Here is a 15190-nt window from a genome sequence, read left to right as displayed (position 1 = left end):
TATCTAGCTGGTCCATTCTGGCTTGGAATGTTAGAGGGTGCGGAAACTTTCTTAACAGAAAACACTTGTGGACCCTAATCAGAGAATATAAACCAGATGTCATATTTCTATCCGAAACTAAATGCATGAACACCAACATTAATAAACTTCTGAATCTTGGAATGGACTACTCCCAGTATACAGTTGAGCCCAATAATAAAGCGGGGGGGTTAGCCATCTTCTGGAATAATAACATAGATATGGAGATTATTTATGCAGATAAAAACATCATTCAGGCTAGGGGCTCTCTCATAAATGATAATTCTAGCTTTATTCTTTCCTGTTTCTATGGATGCCCTTATAATAATAATCGCATGGGCCCATGGAAGACTTTGGCTAGTTTGGCTCCAGACAGTAACTTACCATGGGTCATCATAGGGGACCTAAATACTATTCTCCACCTGGATGAGAAAATAGGAGGCAATAGAAATCTCCCTACCCATGTTAACAATATTAAAAGTATGATTAACAACCTAGGAGTTCAAGATATTGGTTTTAATGGCTACCCTTTCACTTGGTCGAATAGACAATTTTCGGGAAATCTTATCCAAGAGAGGCTGGACCGGGCTCTCACCAATGATCAGTGGCTTATTGAATTCCCTGGCACCAATCTCAATCATCTCCCGGGGGTAGGGTCGGACCACAACCCCATCTTGCTGACCACTAATCCTAAACCTCATCTTGGACCTAAACCGTTTAAGTTCATTCGCACCTGGATGTCTCACCCAGATTGCAGCAATTTCATCCAAGACAAATGGATCTCCAACCCCCCTCATGTTCAGTTGTCGCTGAATAAGTTGGCGGGGCATCTATCGAGGTGGAATAAAGAAGTCTTTGGACATATTGACAACAAGATTAAAAGTCTGACGATAAATATCCAACGGACCAGAAATCAAGAAACGTTTCAAAGACTCTCCAAAGAACTGGAAGAAGCTTATAATCAACAAGAAAGCCTGTGGCGAGAAAAATCGAGAATCGCTAACATTCATCTAGGAGACAGAAATACGAAATATTTTCACTCGAAAGCGATTCACAGAAGCAGGAAAAACCAAATAATGATGATCAAAACGGAAGATAGCTCTTGGACCAATGATCATAATGAGATAGCCAAACTGTTCCAATCAAACCTAAGCACAATCTCCACCACAAATGGTCACACTGTGAACAACAACTTTCTTACTCTCTTCTCTACTCAGATCACGGATGCTCAGAATATTATGATCACAGCGACGCCAAACAACGAGGATATCAAAAATGCAGTTTTCTCCCTTAAATCAGATGCAGCTCCGGGTCCTGATGGCTATCCACCCTATTTCTATCAAGCCAACTGGAATACGGTCTGTACTGATATGGAACAAGTGGTCAAAAACTTCTTCCAACATGGTTTCCTTCCGGCTATGTCCAATCATACTCATATTTGCCTGATTCCCAAAACCAAGACACCGCAATCCACCTCGGACTACATACCAATTAGTTTGATGAATACCACATACAAAACTATTGCTAAAATCCTAGCCAACCGTCTCAAAAGCACACTTCCTAATCTGATCTCCCCTTTTCAAGCTGCTTATGTTCCGGGTAGGCAGATTATGGATAATATCATCATCAGTCAGGAACTTTCGCATTCTTTTAGAAAGACTCGAGGGTCTAAAAGCTATTTTGGTCTCAAGCTGGATATGTCGAAAGCTTTTGACCGAGTAGAATGGTCTTATCTTGAACTAATTATGTCGAGGTTGGGGTTCGCTGATCAGTGGATTAATATGATCCACTCTTGCATAGCCACCTCTTCTATGGCTGTTCTCATCAATGGGAGACCTGGTCCCTCTTTCAATGTCACCCGTGGCATCAGACAAGGGGACCCCCTGTCCCCCTTTCTTTTCACTATGGCAATGGAAGGTCTCAGTAGACTACTTGAAGGTAGTAACACCCTCCCCGAATTCATTGGCTTCCCTATTCTCAACTCCAACCTCACCATTAAACACCTGTTGTTCGCTGATGATAGCATTATTTTTGGTCGAAATTCACTTGACAATATTAATATCTTAATGAACATCCTCGATATATTTGGCACTAATTCGGGTCAAATGATCAATTACTCCAAATCAACTATCTTTTTCTCCAAAAATACCCACCCGAAGTTTAAACGGATGATCATCCGCAATCTCAAAGTTCATCAATCCTCAAACCTTGACAAATACTTAGGCACACATCTCTTTATTGGCGCTAACAAAAAACAAGTCTTCTCTTCTTCGATCACTCAAATCCAAATTAAGCTATCAAAGTGGCATACAAACCTCCTCTCCCAAGCTGGCCGCTCTATTGTGGTTTCCACCATAGCAGCGGCCGTTCCCCGATACCAAATGCAATGCTTTGCCATTCCAAAGGGCATAAGCAACCACATTGAGATCTTGCAAAGGTCTTTTTGGTGAGGAAAATCTACTTCCATTCACACCATAAAATGGTCCCAGATTTGCCGACCCAGGAAAGAAGGTGGCCTGGGTTTCAGACTGCCTACAATCGATAACCAGGCTTTCCTCAGCAAGTTAGTGTGGAGAACTCTAAAATATCCAGAGGCACCTTGGGCTAGGATTTTGAAGTATAAATATTTCTCTAAAGAGAATAAACCCAGGGCAGCCAAACACACTCATTCTTGGCTATGGAAATCCCTTTGCAAACATTATGATCAGGTATCAAAGTTAATCTTTTGGGAGGTTAACAAAGGTACCAAGGTGAACATATGGAATGACTTCTGGATTCCAAATCACCCCCCGCCCATCAATAACGATTCCAATAGCGAGCTAAAGATGGTATCCCAACTTATTGTCAACAATACGTGGAACAAAAATGTTATCTCACAAATATTTGACTCTAATATATGTAATGCCATTCTTAGCATTAACTTACAGGAAGCTCACGAGGATACGATGCGATGGACATTGACAAAATCAGGTAACTTTTCCATACGATCTATGTACCACTTTTTACGACAAAACAACCAAGATGATGAATCGATCAAATGGAATTTCATATGGGAAATTAAAACCATCCCTAGAATTAAGCTATTCTTATGGAAATGTTGTACCAATAGCCTACCGGTGAGAGAGAGAATTGGGAAATACATAGGAAATATCACTAATTGTACTTATTGTGACAGTATAGAAACAACTTCTCATGTACTTCTTAAGTGTCCTTATGCTAGGCAAATTTGGTTTCGTTTTCACGTACATTCAGATAATATTGATAATCTCAGTGAATGGATTACCCACTGGAAAGACATGGAGGAAGAACAGGTAATATTATTCTCAAAAATTTTCTATCTCATTTGGAAGGCGAGATGTGAGAAAATTTTTGTAGGCAAGGATCAATCTCCGATGCAGGTTATATCTTTAATAAAGAACACCATAGCAACCGTTACGGCTATTTCAAATACACAACACAAAACCAGGGATCAGTCTAAACCCGAGTTGGAAAGCAACTATATGATAGTTAAGGTGGATGCGTCGTTCACTAAGGTACAGGATCCAGCAGGTTATGGATGTTACATGCTTGATGAACACTCCAATTTTGTTATGGCATTAGCAGACACTATACGGGGCCAGAACTCGGAGGAATGTGAATGTTTAGCTATTCTCAAAGCACTTCAATGGGCCGAGAACCTACAAGTCAAACGGATACTCATAGAAAGCGATAATCAAAACCTTATCAACAACCTTAACAGCACAAGTTCCATGATCCAATGGCAGTCAGAGAAGCATCTTCAGGAGATAGGAAAGATCAGGAGCAACTTCGACTACATCCTTTTCAGGCACATTTCGAGAAGCATCAATAAAGAAGCAGACATGTTAGCAAAATGGGGAAGGAGGAATATGAAAAGATCCACATGGTCATCGCTTCATACGCTAGTTGTTGTTAGGCCGTAGTTTCGTTTTCTTCTTGTTTACTCAAAAAAAAAAAAAAAAAAACTTCAAACTTTATAAAACTTCTCTCCGTAGAAACCACAGTAACCGGAATGGTCAAAAAAAATTCTATAAGCGATCCACGCATTCAGACGCCCTTCCATCAATTTTAAATACTCTAACACCAATACCAGCCCTGCCTTTTGGAGGGCCCTATGCGAACGTATCAACGGGGCCCTACACTTTAAGTCAAAAATATATAAAATTTGACTTTTTTTTTATTAAAATTTGTAGTTGTTAAATCATACATGAAACAAATACTACTTAAACACCGCTCTTCTTGTATTTTTTGATGCAAAATCACTAATCACATTTATGTAGTCAATACTCTAAGATAATTCATGTGCAATAGATGACAAAGCTAATCCATTTACTCTTTCTTAAGACATGGTAGATCGCAAGTAAGACTTGATTAACTTTAACTTTATAAAACTTCTCTCCGTAGAAACCACAGTAACCGGAATGGTAAGAAAATTCTATAAGCGATCCACGCATTCAGACGCCCTTCCATCAATTTCAAATACTCCAACACTTCAATTGGTCTTTTAGCATTCTTTGGCAAAACCCTCTTTAAAACTTTCTATTCAGAATAAAAATCATCTCCGTCAATGTCGGTTTGTTGTTCATCCTCTAGAAAGCTTTCTAAATTGGTGCAACATATCTTTAATCTCTCATTGTTTAACTTCTTTAAATCAAATCAAATCCCAAAAATGTTTGCATATACTTGAAACTGTTCAACCTACTTTTAATAGATGAAATAGCTTGATCAACACAAGTCATTCCCCCCCCAAAAAAAAAATAGGCAAAAAGTAGTTGACTCGAAATGATTCTTCGGGTGTAAATGTGTGATAAACCCTTGTAGAGATTCTAGAGAATGAAATAGAATTGTGAGTTTGAAGAGAAATTTGAAAAGAGATTCTCTTATTAAGGTGTCTTTTAGGCTTCGATGAGTAGTTAATTAAGTTTTAATGTTATGACTTTCTTTGTATTTTAAATTTCATATTAATTAGGTTGCTTTTAACACTCTGACTTTAATAATTAGTTTAGTAGATTTGGGTAGGAGGAGGGATCCTCCTCCGGATTTTCCTCTTTGTTGTTTATGTTATATCTGTAATAAGATCTTGGAGTGTAGGTTTGAGAGAGAGATTTTATGGAATCAAATCTTATTCTACAAAGTTCTTATTGGATTTTTCCTCTTGTTCTTCTCTCTCTAACATGGATCACATATGCATTTCTTAGAGTTATAAAATTAAATTCGATGGAGGATTTAATAAACTTGTTGGTGATTTTATATGTTTAAAGAATGGAAGTATGGACAAAGATGTCAGTGAGAAAAGAAGATTCAATATCGCCGAATTCTACGATGAACAATTCAAGAAGATTGAAGATGAAATTACAAAACGATCAAAGATTTCACTTTTCCTACTATTATACTATTGTTGCAATATTTCTTTTTGTCGACCTTTAGGGTCTTTAATTCTCGATCTGTAGGATCTTTTTGTCGACCTTTACGGTCTTTAATTATCGATCTATAGGATCTTTGTGTCTGTGTCTAGTTAATTTCTTTCCCTTCATGAGGCACTTTACATTTGAAGGTATGTAACTCTCATGTAGTTCTCAAAGAAATAAGAATTATCATATATGTAACATGTGATTGTATCACTTATGACTGAAATATGGTTTCAAATGGTTTAAAAAAAAAAGAGTAAATTTGGGTAAGTTTTGTTATTTGGTATCTACATTTTTTACTTTTAGTGCATATTTATAAAGGAAAAAATCATCTAAAAAATAATGTTAGTCATGAGAGTCAAACCCTTGACCTTTAGGTTCACTAATCCCAACTCTACTACCCGATTAGAATTGTTATATATGTACGTAAAATAATACATATAATACTACTATCTATATATATAATGCTTTATGAAATGGCGGCCCTCTAAATTCCGGGGCCCCAGACGACCGCCTAGGTCGCCTATAGGCCCAGGGCCGGCCCTCCTGAGGCTGAGGGCATATTGTTATCTGAGCAATGTTTGCCCCATTCTATGTTTTAGAACCTCTTCAATAGTTTTCCAAGAATTATGTTTTTCTTGGCTTCAAAAAAGAATCCTATTCCTGAGAAAATCTTTGGCAGTTTCATCTATAAAAACGTCTCTTCTGACTAGAACCCATCCCTGTGAAGTAGAAAGTGGAGGCGAGATTTTGCAAAAACAAAAGATGGAGTCATATTGGTCAAATCAAGTGGATGAAGCTCTTGTCTTTGACATTCCACAAAACTATTATCTAATTCGTCTGAGCCCAATGCAGAGACACCAGATTCAAGTTCAAGTTTGCAGAGCTGATGGCATTCTTCTATTCGACATACCCGAAGACTATCTTCAACTACCTCGGAGACCTACACGAAGAAACCAGGTTCTGATTGGTCTAGAGCTTGGCATACTTACTTTCCGCGTTATGCAAAGCTATAACCCTAGACAAAGAAACCTTCCGTCTCGCCAAGACGATCTTGTATTCTCTTATCCGCTAAACTTTTATCCCGAGATACCTAGACAGCATAGGTTTTATACAGAGGATAACCGCGTTATTGTTGGGGTCCCTCCTTATAATTAAAGGACTCCTAGTTGGAATAGGATTTCCCTTATTCCTTGTTTGGGGAAAAAATAGAAGTTTCTATTTTTTCAAGCCTAAAACGGAATTCCTATTTCTTTTGGTAAACCTCCCTATTTATCATTATAAAAGGGAATGAAAGGGAAGAGATTATACACAACAACTTCCAGAACAAAGAGAAGTCAGAGAAAGAGAGATTTCTGAAGTGGTTCTTTCAAGAGAGATTGAAAGAGCAGAATATTGGTTTGAAGAAAAGAAGATTATTAATCTTGTGAAGCAATTTAGTTTGTGGTTATCTTCTTCAACCTTTGGTAATCTAGGATTTGTTCAAATCCTAAGGAGTAGGAAATATCTATTTCTTTGTTTCTTTGTTCAGTTTATCCACCATAGGTTTGGTGAAGAGTTGTGTAACCCATTATTTAATTATAGTGGAAGATTTCTGGACTAGGTCCCGTGGTTTTTTACCTTCTAGTTTGGAGGGGTTTTTTGCCACGTTAAATAATCTTGGTGTCTTTACTTTTACTTTCGCATCGTTTATCTTCATATTCTTGAACAAGTTAATTAGGTTATTTTTCCTAACAAGTGGTACCAGAGCTAAGGTTGGATTTATTGTTCAGAAATATGGAAGTGAATACTAATCGCATGATTAGTTTAGATGGAGAAAACTACTTGATGTGGAAAGCAAAAATGGAAGATTTGTTATACTGCAAAGACCTAGCTGCACCCATTGAAAATCACGGTACAAAACCGATGAAGATAGATGAAGAAGACTGGAAGGTATTAGATCGTAAAGTTGTTGGATTTATTCGACAATGGGTAGAACCCAGTGTTTTTCATCATGTATCGACGGAGACTTCCGCTTATAGTCTATGGAGGAAATTAGAAGAATTATATGATCAGAAGACAGCTGCCAAAAAGGCTTACTTGTTCAGAAAGCTAGGAAAATTACAATATAAAGAAGGAACCTCAATTGCTCAACACTTGAATGAGATGAAAAGTCTAGTAAACCAGCTTTCTGCAATGAAGTTAGTTTTGGATGATGAGTTGCAGGCCTTACTTCTTCTAAATTCTTTACCAGATAGTTGGGAGACATTGGTGGTGTCTCTTAGCAATTCTGCTCCTGATGGCATAATGCGTATGAATCACGTAACAGGTAGTTTGCTGAATGAAGAAACTAGAAGGAAATCATCGTCAGATGAGTCTCATTCAGAGGCACTTGTTACAGAAAGACGGGGGAGAGGTAAAAGTAGAAAACCTCATAACCGTGATAAGTCAAGGGGGAGATCAAAACCAAAGAAAGAAGTTAGATGTTTTGGTTGTGGAAAAATGGGTCATTACAAGAGTGATTGCAGGAACCCAAAGAAGGAAAATAAAAAGGATGATGAAAAACAAGATAATGTTGCGGCAGTTGCCTCAGGTGATGACATTATCTTACTCTCAGGTTGTGGAGACACTTGCTTAAGTATGACTGAGTCAGAACTAGAAACAACATGGTTGGTTGACTCAGGTGCTTCGTATCATGCTACTCCATGTAAGGATTTCTTTAACTCTTACAGAACTGGTGACCTTGGCAAAGTCAGGATGGGAAACTTAGGTTTCTCAAAAATCGTAGGAATTGGAGAAGTGAAAATTGAGACGAGCACAGGAAGTACATTGATTCTTAAGAATGTGAGGCATATACCAGATCTTCGATATAACCTAATCTCTACCGGAGTATTAGATGATGAAGGGTACCACAGTCACTTTGGTGATGGAAAGTGGAAGCTCACAAAAGGGTCAATGGTGATAGCAAGAGGGAAGAAGTGTTGTACTTTATACAGGACTCAAGTAAAACTGTGTAAAGGAGAATTGAATGCAGTTGAAAAAGATTCTTCCACTGATCTTTGGCATAGAAGACTCGGGCACATGAGCGAGAAAGGACTTCAAATCCTTGCTAAACGACAAGACTTACCGAACGTAAAAGGTATAAATTTAAACACTTGTTCTCATTGTTTAGTAGGAAAGCAACATAGAGTTTCTTTTCAAAGGAATGCATCTGAAAGAAAATCCAGTGTTTTGGAGCTTGTTTATTCTGACGTTTGTGGACCTTTAAAGGTCAAAACACTTGGTGGTGCTTTGTATTTCGTTACTTTTATAGATGATGCTTCCAGGAAAGTTTGGGCATATGCCATAAAGACCAAAGATCAGGTACTTGCAGTTTTCAAGAATTTCCACAACATGGTGGAACGGGAGACAGGAAAATCATTGAAGTGCATTCGCACTGACAATGGAGGAGAATACATCGGGTCGTTTGAAGAGTATTGCAAAACCCATGGTATTCGACATGAACAGACAGTTCCAAAAACTCCACAACAAAATGGTGTAGCAGAACGCATGAACCGCACTATTGTGGAGAGGATCAGATGTATGCTCTCAGAAGCAAAGCTGCCTAAAAGCTTCTGGGGTGAGGCAATGCGTACTGCATGTTATCTGATTAATTTATCACCTTCAGCACCATTAGATGGAGATGTAGCTGAGAGAGTGTGGGCTGGGAAAGAAGTCAGTTATGAACACTTAAGGGTGTTTGGTTGCAGGGCTTTTGTGCATATACCTAAAGATCAAAGAGCAAAGCTTGATGATAAAGCCAAGCAATGCATCTTTTTAGGGTATGCAGATGAGAAATTCGGATACAGGTTATGGGATCCAGTCGATAAGAAGATTATTAGAAGTAGAGATGTGGTCTTTCTTGAAAATCAAACTATTGAGGACTTCGGGAAAGTTGAGAAGCATGAGAATCATAGTAATGATCTTATTGATCTAGATCCACATATCTCTTCTAAGGTTATGCATGATAATGCAGGTGAAGAACAAAATCATGAAGATGAAGCTCATGAAGATGTTCCTATGGGTGATGATGTTGAGCAAGGAATGGAAGTTCAACATGAACCACCAGCTGAATTGAGAAGATCGACTAGAGATAGAGCACCATCTACCAAGTATCCTCCACACGAGTATGTGATGGTTACAGATAGTGGAGAACCACAGTGTTATGAAGAAGCCATAGATGATGAACACAAGAAGGAGTGGTTGAAAGCTATGCAAGATGAGATTGAATCATTGCATAAGAACAACACTTTTAAGTTGGTTGAAAAACCTAAGAATAAGAAAATTCTTAAAAATAAGTGGGTTTTCAAAATCAAGACCGAAGAAAGAAATTCACAACCACGGTATAAGGCACGCCTAGTGGTGAAAGGATTTGGGCAGAAGAAGGGTATTGATTTTGATGAGATTTTTTCTCCGGTGGTGAAGATGTCCTCTATACGGTTAGTATTGGGATTGGCTGCAAGTATGAACCTAGAAATTGAACAACTAGATGTCAAGACCGCTTTCCTTCATGGTGACTTGGAGGAAGATGTGTATATGGTACAACCAACAGGGTTTGAAGTTAAAGGTAAGGAACACCTGGTTTGTAAGTTAGAGAAGAGTTTATATGGGCTGAAACAAGCACCAAGACAGTGGTACAAAAAGTTTGAATCATTCATGAAGGATCAAGGGTATCACAGGACGGCTTCAGATCATTGTGTTTTCGTTCATAAATTTCCTGATGGAGATTTGATTATACTTCTACTTTATGTTGATGATATGTTGATTGTTGGTCAGGATGCTAATAAAATTAGCAGGTTAAAGAAGGAACTAAACAAGTATTTCGATATGAAAGACTTGGGTCCAGCAAAACAAATTCTTGGCATGCATATCTCTCGTGATAGGAAAGCTGGAAAACTTTGGCTATCACAAGAAAGATACATTGAGAAGGTTCTAGAAAGGTTCAATATGGACAAAACAAAACCAGTGAGTTGTCCATTAGCCAGTCACTTCAAGTTGACTCGTGATCAGTGTCCATCAACTAGAAGTGAGAAAGAAGAAATGGAGAAAATTCCTTATGCTTCAGCTGTAGGAAGCTTGATGTATGCAATGGTGTGTACAAGACCAGACATTGCATTTGCAGTTGGAGTAGTAAGCAGATTTCTTGCTAATCCAGGCAAAGAGCATTGGTTAGCAGTGAAGTGGATTCTGAAGTATCTTAGAGGTACGTCTAAAGCTCGTATATGTTTTGGTAATGATAAGCCAGTATTAGTCGGTTACACAGATGCAGACATGGCAGGAGATGTAGACTCTAAAAGGTCCACATCAGGCTACTTATTTACATTTTCAGGGGGAGCAGTGTCATGGCAATCTAAATTACAAAAGTGTGTAGCTTTATCTACTACAGAGGCAGAATATATTGCCATTACAGAATGTTGCAAAGAGATGTTATGGATGAAGAGGCTGTTAGAAGAACTTGGTATGAAACAGAATAATTATGTTATTCATTGCGACAGTCAAAGTGCCATCCACCTCAGTAAGAATTCTAGTTTACATTCCAAGTCCAAGCATATAAATGTGAGATACCAGTGGATCCAAGATGTGCTTGAAGAAAAGGTGTTGAAGATCGAGAAAATCCATACTGACGACAATGGTTCTGATATGATGACAAAACCATTACCCAAAGGCAAACATGAGCTATGTAGCAGTGTTGCAGGTTTGGGGGTGGTAGGTCCCTCTTCATAAGTCGGGAGGGGGAGTTTGTTGGGGTCCCTCCTTATAATTAAAGGACTCCTAGTTGGAATAGGATTTCCCTTATTCCTTGTTTGGGGAAAAAATAGAAGTTTCTATTTTTTCAAGCCTAAAACGGAATTCCTATTTCTTTTGGTAAACCTCCCTATTTATCATTATAAAAGGGAATGAAAGGGAAGAGATTATACACAACAACTTCCAGAACAAAGAGAAGTCAGAGAAAGAGAGATTTCTGAAGTGGTTCTTTCAAGAGAGATTGAAAGAGCAGAATATTGGTTTGAAGAAAAGAAGATTATTAATCTTGTGAAGCAATTTAGTTTGTGGTTATCTTCTTCAACCTTTGGTAATCTAGGATTTGTTCAAATCCTAAGGAGTAGGAAATATCTATTTCTTTGTTTCTTTGTTCAGTTTATCCACCATAGGTTTGGTGAAGAGTTGTGTAACCCATTATTTAATTATAGTGGAAGATTTCTGGACTAGGTCCCGTGGTTTTTTACCTTCTAGTTTGGAGGGGTTTTTTGCCACGTTAAATAATCTTGGTGTCTTTACTTTTACTTTCGCATCGTTTATCTTCATATTCTTGAACAAGTTAATTAGGTTATTTTTCCTAACACTTTTATCCCGAGATACCTAGACAGCATAGGTTTTATACAGAGGATAACCGCGTTATTGTATTTGACATTCCACATCGGACACATACACAAACTAACGACACAAGTTCACACCCAAGAAGGTCAGGGAACAATCATCAAGTAGTTGATATAGATAGCATGAATCACGAGGAAATACTAAGACTTCAAGAACAAATTGGCACAGTTAGGATTGGGTTATCGGAGAAAACTGTAACGAGTCGGCTAGTGACAAGAATTTTCGAGACGAATGAAATCTGCATTATTTGCCAGTCTGAGTATGAAAACGGGGAGAAGATTGGAAACCTTTACTGCGGGCATGAATACCACGAACGCTAATGTTTGCCCAATCTGCATGAGACCAGCTCTGATGTAACCCAATATTTTAGGGCTCCATTCGGTTCCTATTTTATGGTAGACATGAAAATCAGGGTTAGATTCCTATCACTGTGACCTTTAGTACTAGTTGAACACTATATAAAGGGTCGTCATGTTCATTCTACTGATCATTGGAATATATACAAATATCTTGGTTGCACTTTTGTCTCTTTTATTTAATTATTGTTCCTTTGTTTTACTTTTAATTGTACTAATAGTTTACTTTAAGGGTCCGTTTGATTCGTTAGAATGTCTGAGTAAGAAAATCACTTTTTTTCTGACGAGAAAGAAAACAACTTTCTTTCACATTAGAAATTCAAATTAAGGTGTTTGTTGGAGCCCTGAGAAATTGTGTGGTGCCTTCAAAAAGAAATAGAGAGAGAGTTATCCAACAACAAGATCCTAAAGAAAACATAGAAGAAGATGATAATGGGATTCATGGGAATTAGTGGGTGCATAGATCAGGCGAAATTTCTGGTTAAACCACAAGTAGCAGCTTTAGCATATCATCAACATCTACTAAAGAAGAAGATGAACAAAAGCAAGAGCAGGAGCATCATAAAAGAGTTTGCATGATTAAACCATCTATTAAAGAAGATGAACAAAATCAAGATCAGGAGCATCATAAAAAAATATGCATGATTTATTAGTAGCAGCTTTAGATCAGGAGCATCATCAAATCAATTTTATGAAAAAATGGGTCTTGGTGGGTGCATAAATCAGGCAAAATTTCTGGCGGGTGTTATCATGGTGGTTAAGGAAGAATGGGTCTTGGTGGGTGCATAGATCAGGCAAAATTTTCGGTGGGTATTATCACTGTAGTTAAGGAAGATGCGAAGTTGATCCAAAAATTTAGGGTTCCGTGTTACAAAATTAAATTCTAATTAAATGCGGAAGTTACATACCTTCAGCCATTGTTGATTAAGTGATAAACTGGAAACTCAAAGATAATCAAAGAATACTGAAGTTCTTCTAACCCCAATCCTCTCCGTAAGTTTGTTGTTGTGTTTTGATAGAGAGACACAAGCATTAATATAGGAGGGGTTAGGGACCTTCAGTTATGGTAACTACTCCCACTTCTTTTCCATCGAAGAAGGGGTAGTGAGTTGGTTATTGTAACCAACTTTATCTCCCAAATATTCCTAATACCCACGTAAGCAATTTACTGAATTCAAATCAGTAAATTGGTCAAAGCCAAGATAGAGGGAAATTAGGAATGTGGGCCACCCTTAGTCTCTAACAGGAGAAGTGTCCAACATTCTCCCACTTGGCCCACATGTTATATTTCATAAGTACATGGGTGATGGACTGTATGGCCAAACAAACACTTAGATTGGGATATCACTCGCTCTTAATTAAAGAACATATCACACGAATCATAGCGGTCACATTCTGATAAGTGAATGCTTCCTTCCATATATTACAATGCATTATGCTCTCTAACTAAGCACTTGATGAGCATAACTTCTGAATGAGTAATTTTTGACAAAATTACTCAGGTCCTTCTTTAATATCACAATGGATATAAGATGGTTATTCTTTATGCACACGAATAAAACTATTTATTCAAAATAACCAAACACCTTAAAACAGTCAAAGAAAGTACATGTCAAGCATTACATAAGTTAACAAAGACCCATACGCTCCACATGATCTAAGAACACTTGTGCCGGCAACGCCTTAGTCATGGGATCTGCAATCATTAACTTAGTACTAATATGCTCAATGGCCACTACATGTTCCTTAACTTTATCTCTGACAAGAAGGTATTTTATGTCGATATGCTTACTTCTGCTTCCGCTCTTATTGTTTTTAGAGAAGAAAACCGCAGCAGAATTATCACAAAGGATCTTTAATGGTCTCTCTATAGTATTGACAATTTTGAGACCTGAAACAAAGTTTCTCAACCATATTGCTTGTGTCGTTGCTTCATAGCATGCAATGAACTTTGCCTCCATAGTAGATGTTGCGAGGATGGTCTGTTTGGTACTTCTCCAAGATATAGCTCCTCCAGCAAGAAGAAAGATATATCCCGAAGTAGATTTTCTTGAATCCATGCATCCCGCAAAATCTGAATCCGAATATCCAACCAGCTTCAGATGGTCAGTATATCCGTAGGTCAGTCTGTAGTCCTTAGTTCCTTGCAGATATCTCATAACTCTTTTCACAGCCTTCCAATGTTCTTTCCCGGGATTGCTTTGGTATCTTCCTAGCAGTCCCACCACGAAAGCAAGATCAAGTCTTGTGCAGACCTGTGCATATAAAAGGGTGCCTACTGCTGATGCATATGGAATATCTTTCATTCCGACTACTGCTCCAGCTTTCTTTAACTTCGAGTTCCCTACCCTGTGATTTTGAATAACCCAGATGATATGTAGATTATTATTGATGTTTGATGAAATTGTGAGTTCTCTTCTTCTCATTATCACCAACCTTGAATAACTTGCAGGTTTCAGTGAGACAGATAGAGAACTCGAAGGCAGTTTACGAGAGAAAGACGAGAAGAGAAAAAAGAGAGAAAGAAGGATGAGAGAGAGCGCGTACTTACCGTGTGAAAATGGTTTTCACATCTATTTTGTTGGAAAAGAAATGGAGACATTTTCCCACTTTATTTTACCATGAGAAAGGTGTTTTCTTACTCACGAGTACCAACCAAACGCCAGAAAATCGATTTTCTCAGCCTATTTTCACATGTATCAAACAGACCCTAAGTTTCTTTTTTTCATGTACTACATCATCAAATGTCATCAAATTGGGTCTTTTTTTGCGAAGAATCATTGCCGAAGACATATGGGAAAGCCGTTGGTACTAGTCGGTAATCACGACGGTTCTCCACAAGAAGGACAGACAAAAGGCGTCACTTATATAGTATTAGGGGGTATTATTTGTTGGTGGAAGTGTGAAACCACAAGTAATGGGGCAACTATCCTAATCACATATAGAGGAACTAGAAATTGTCAAAGAACTAGAAGAGGTAAGGAGAATCTCATG

At 38.0% G+C, this 15190-nt stretch overlaps 1 pseudogene; it reads right to left on the bottom strand.

The window, feature by feature from the left end:
* Positions 1–13824: 13824 nt before the first annotated feature.
* On the bottom strand, positions 13825–14622 carry LOC147557885 (secreted RxLR effector protein 161 pseudogene; annotated as a pseudogene).
* Between the last annotated feature and the right edge of the window lie 568 nt (positions 14623–15190).

The sequence above is a fragment of the Eschscholzia californica genome, unplaced genomic scaffold (genome assembly GCF_041429995.1).
Source record: "Eschscholzia californica isolate CP2 unplaced genomic scaffold, dmEscCali1.0.p SCAF_2, whole genome shotgun sequence".
Classification (NCBI taxonomy): Eukaryota; Viridiplantae; Streptophyta; class Magnoliopsida; order Ranunculales; family Papaveraceae; genus Eschscholzia; species Eschscholzia californica.
The sequence above is the reverse complement of the archived record's forward strand: the minus strand, read 5'-3'. Positions and strand labels throughout refer to the sequence as shown.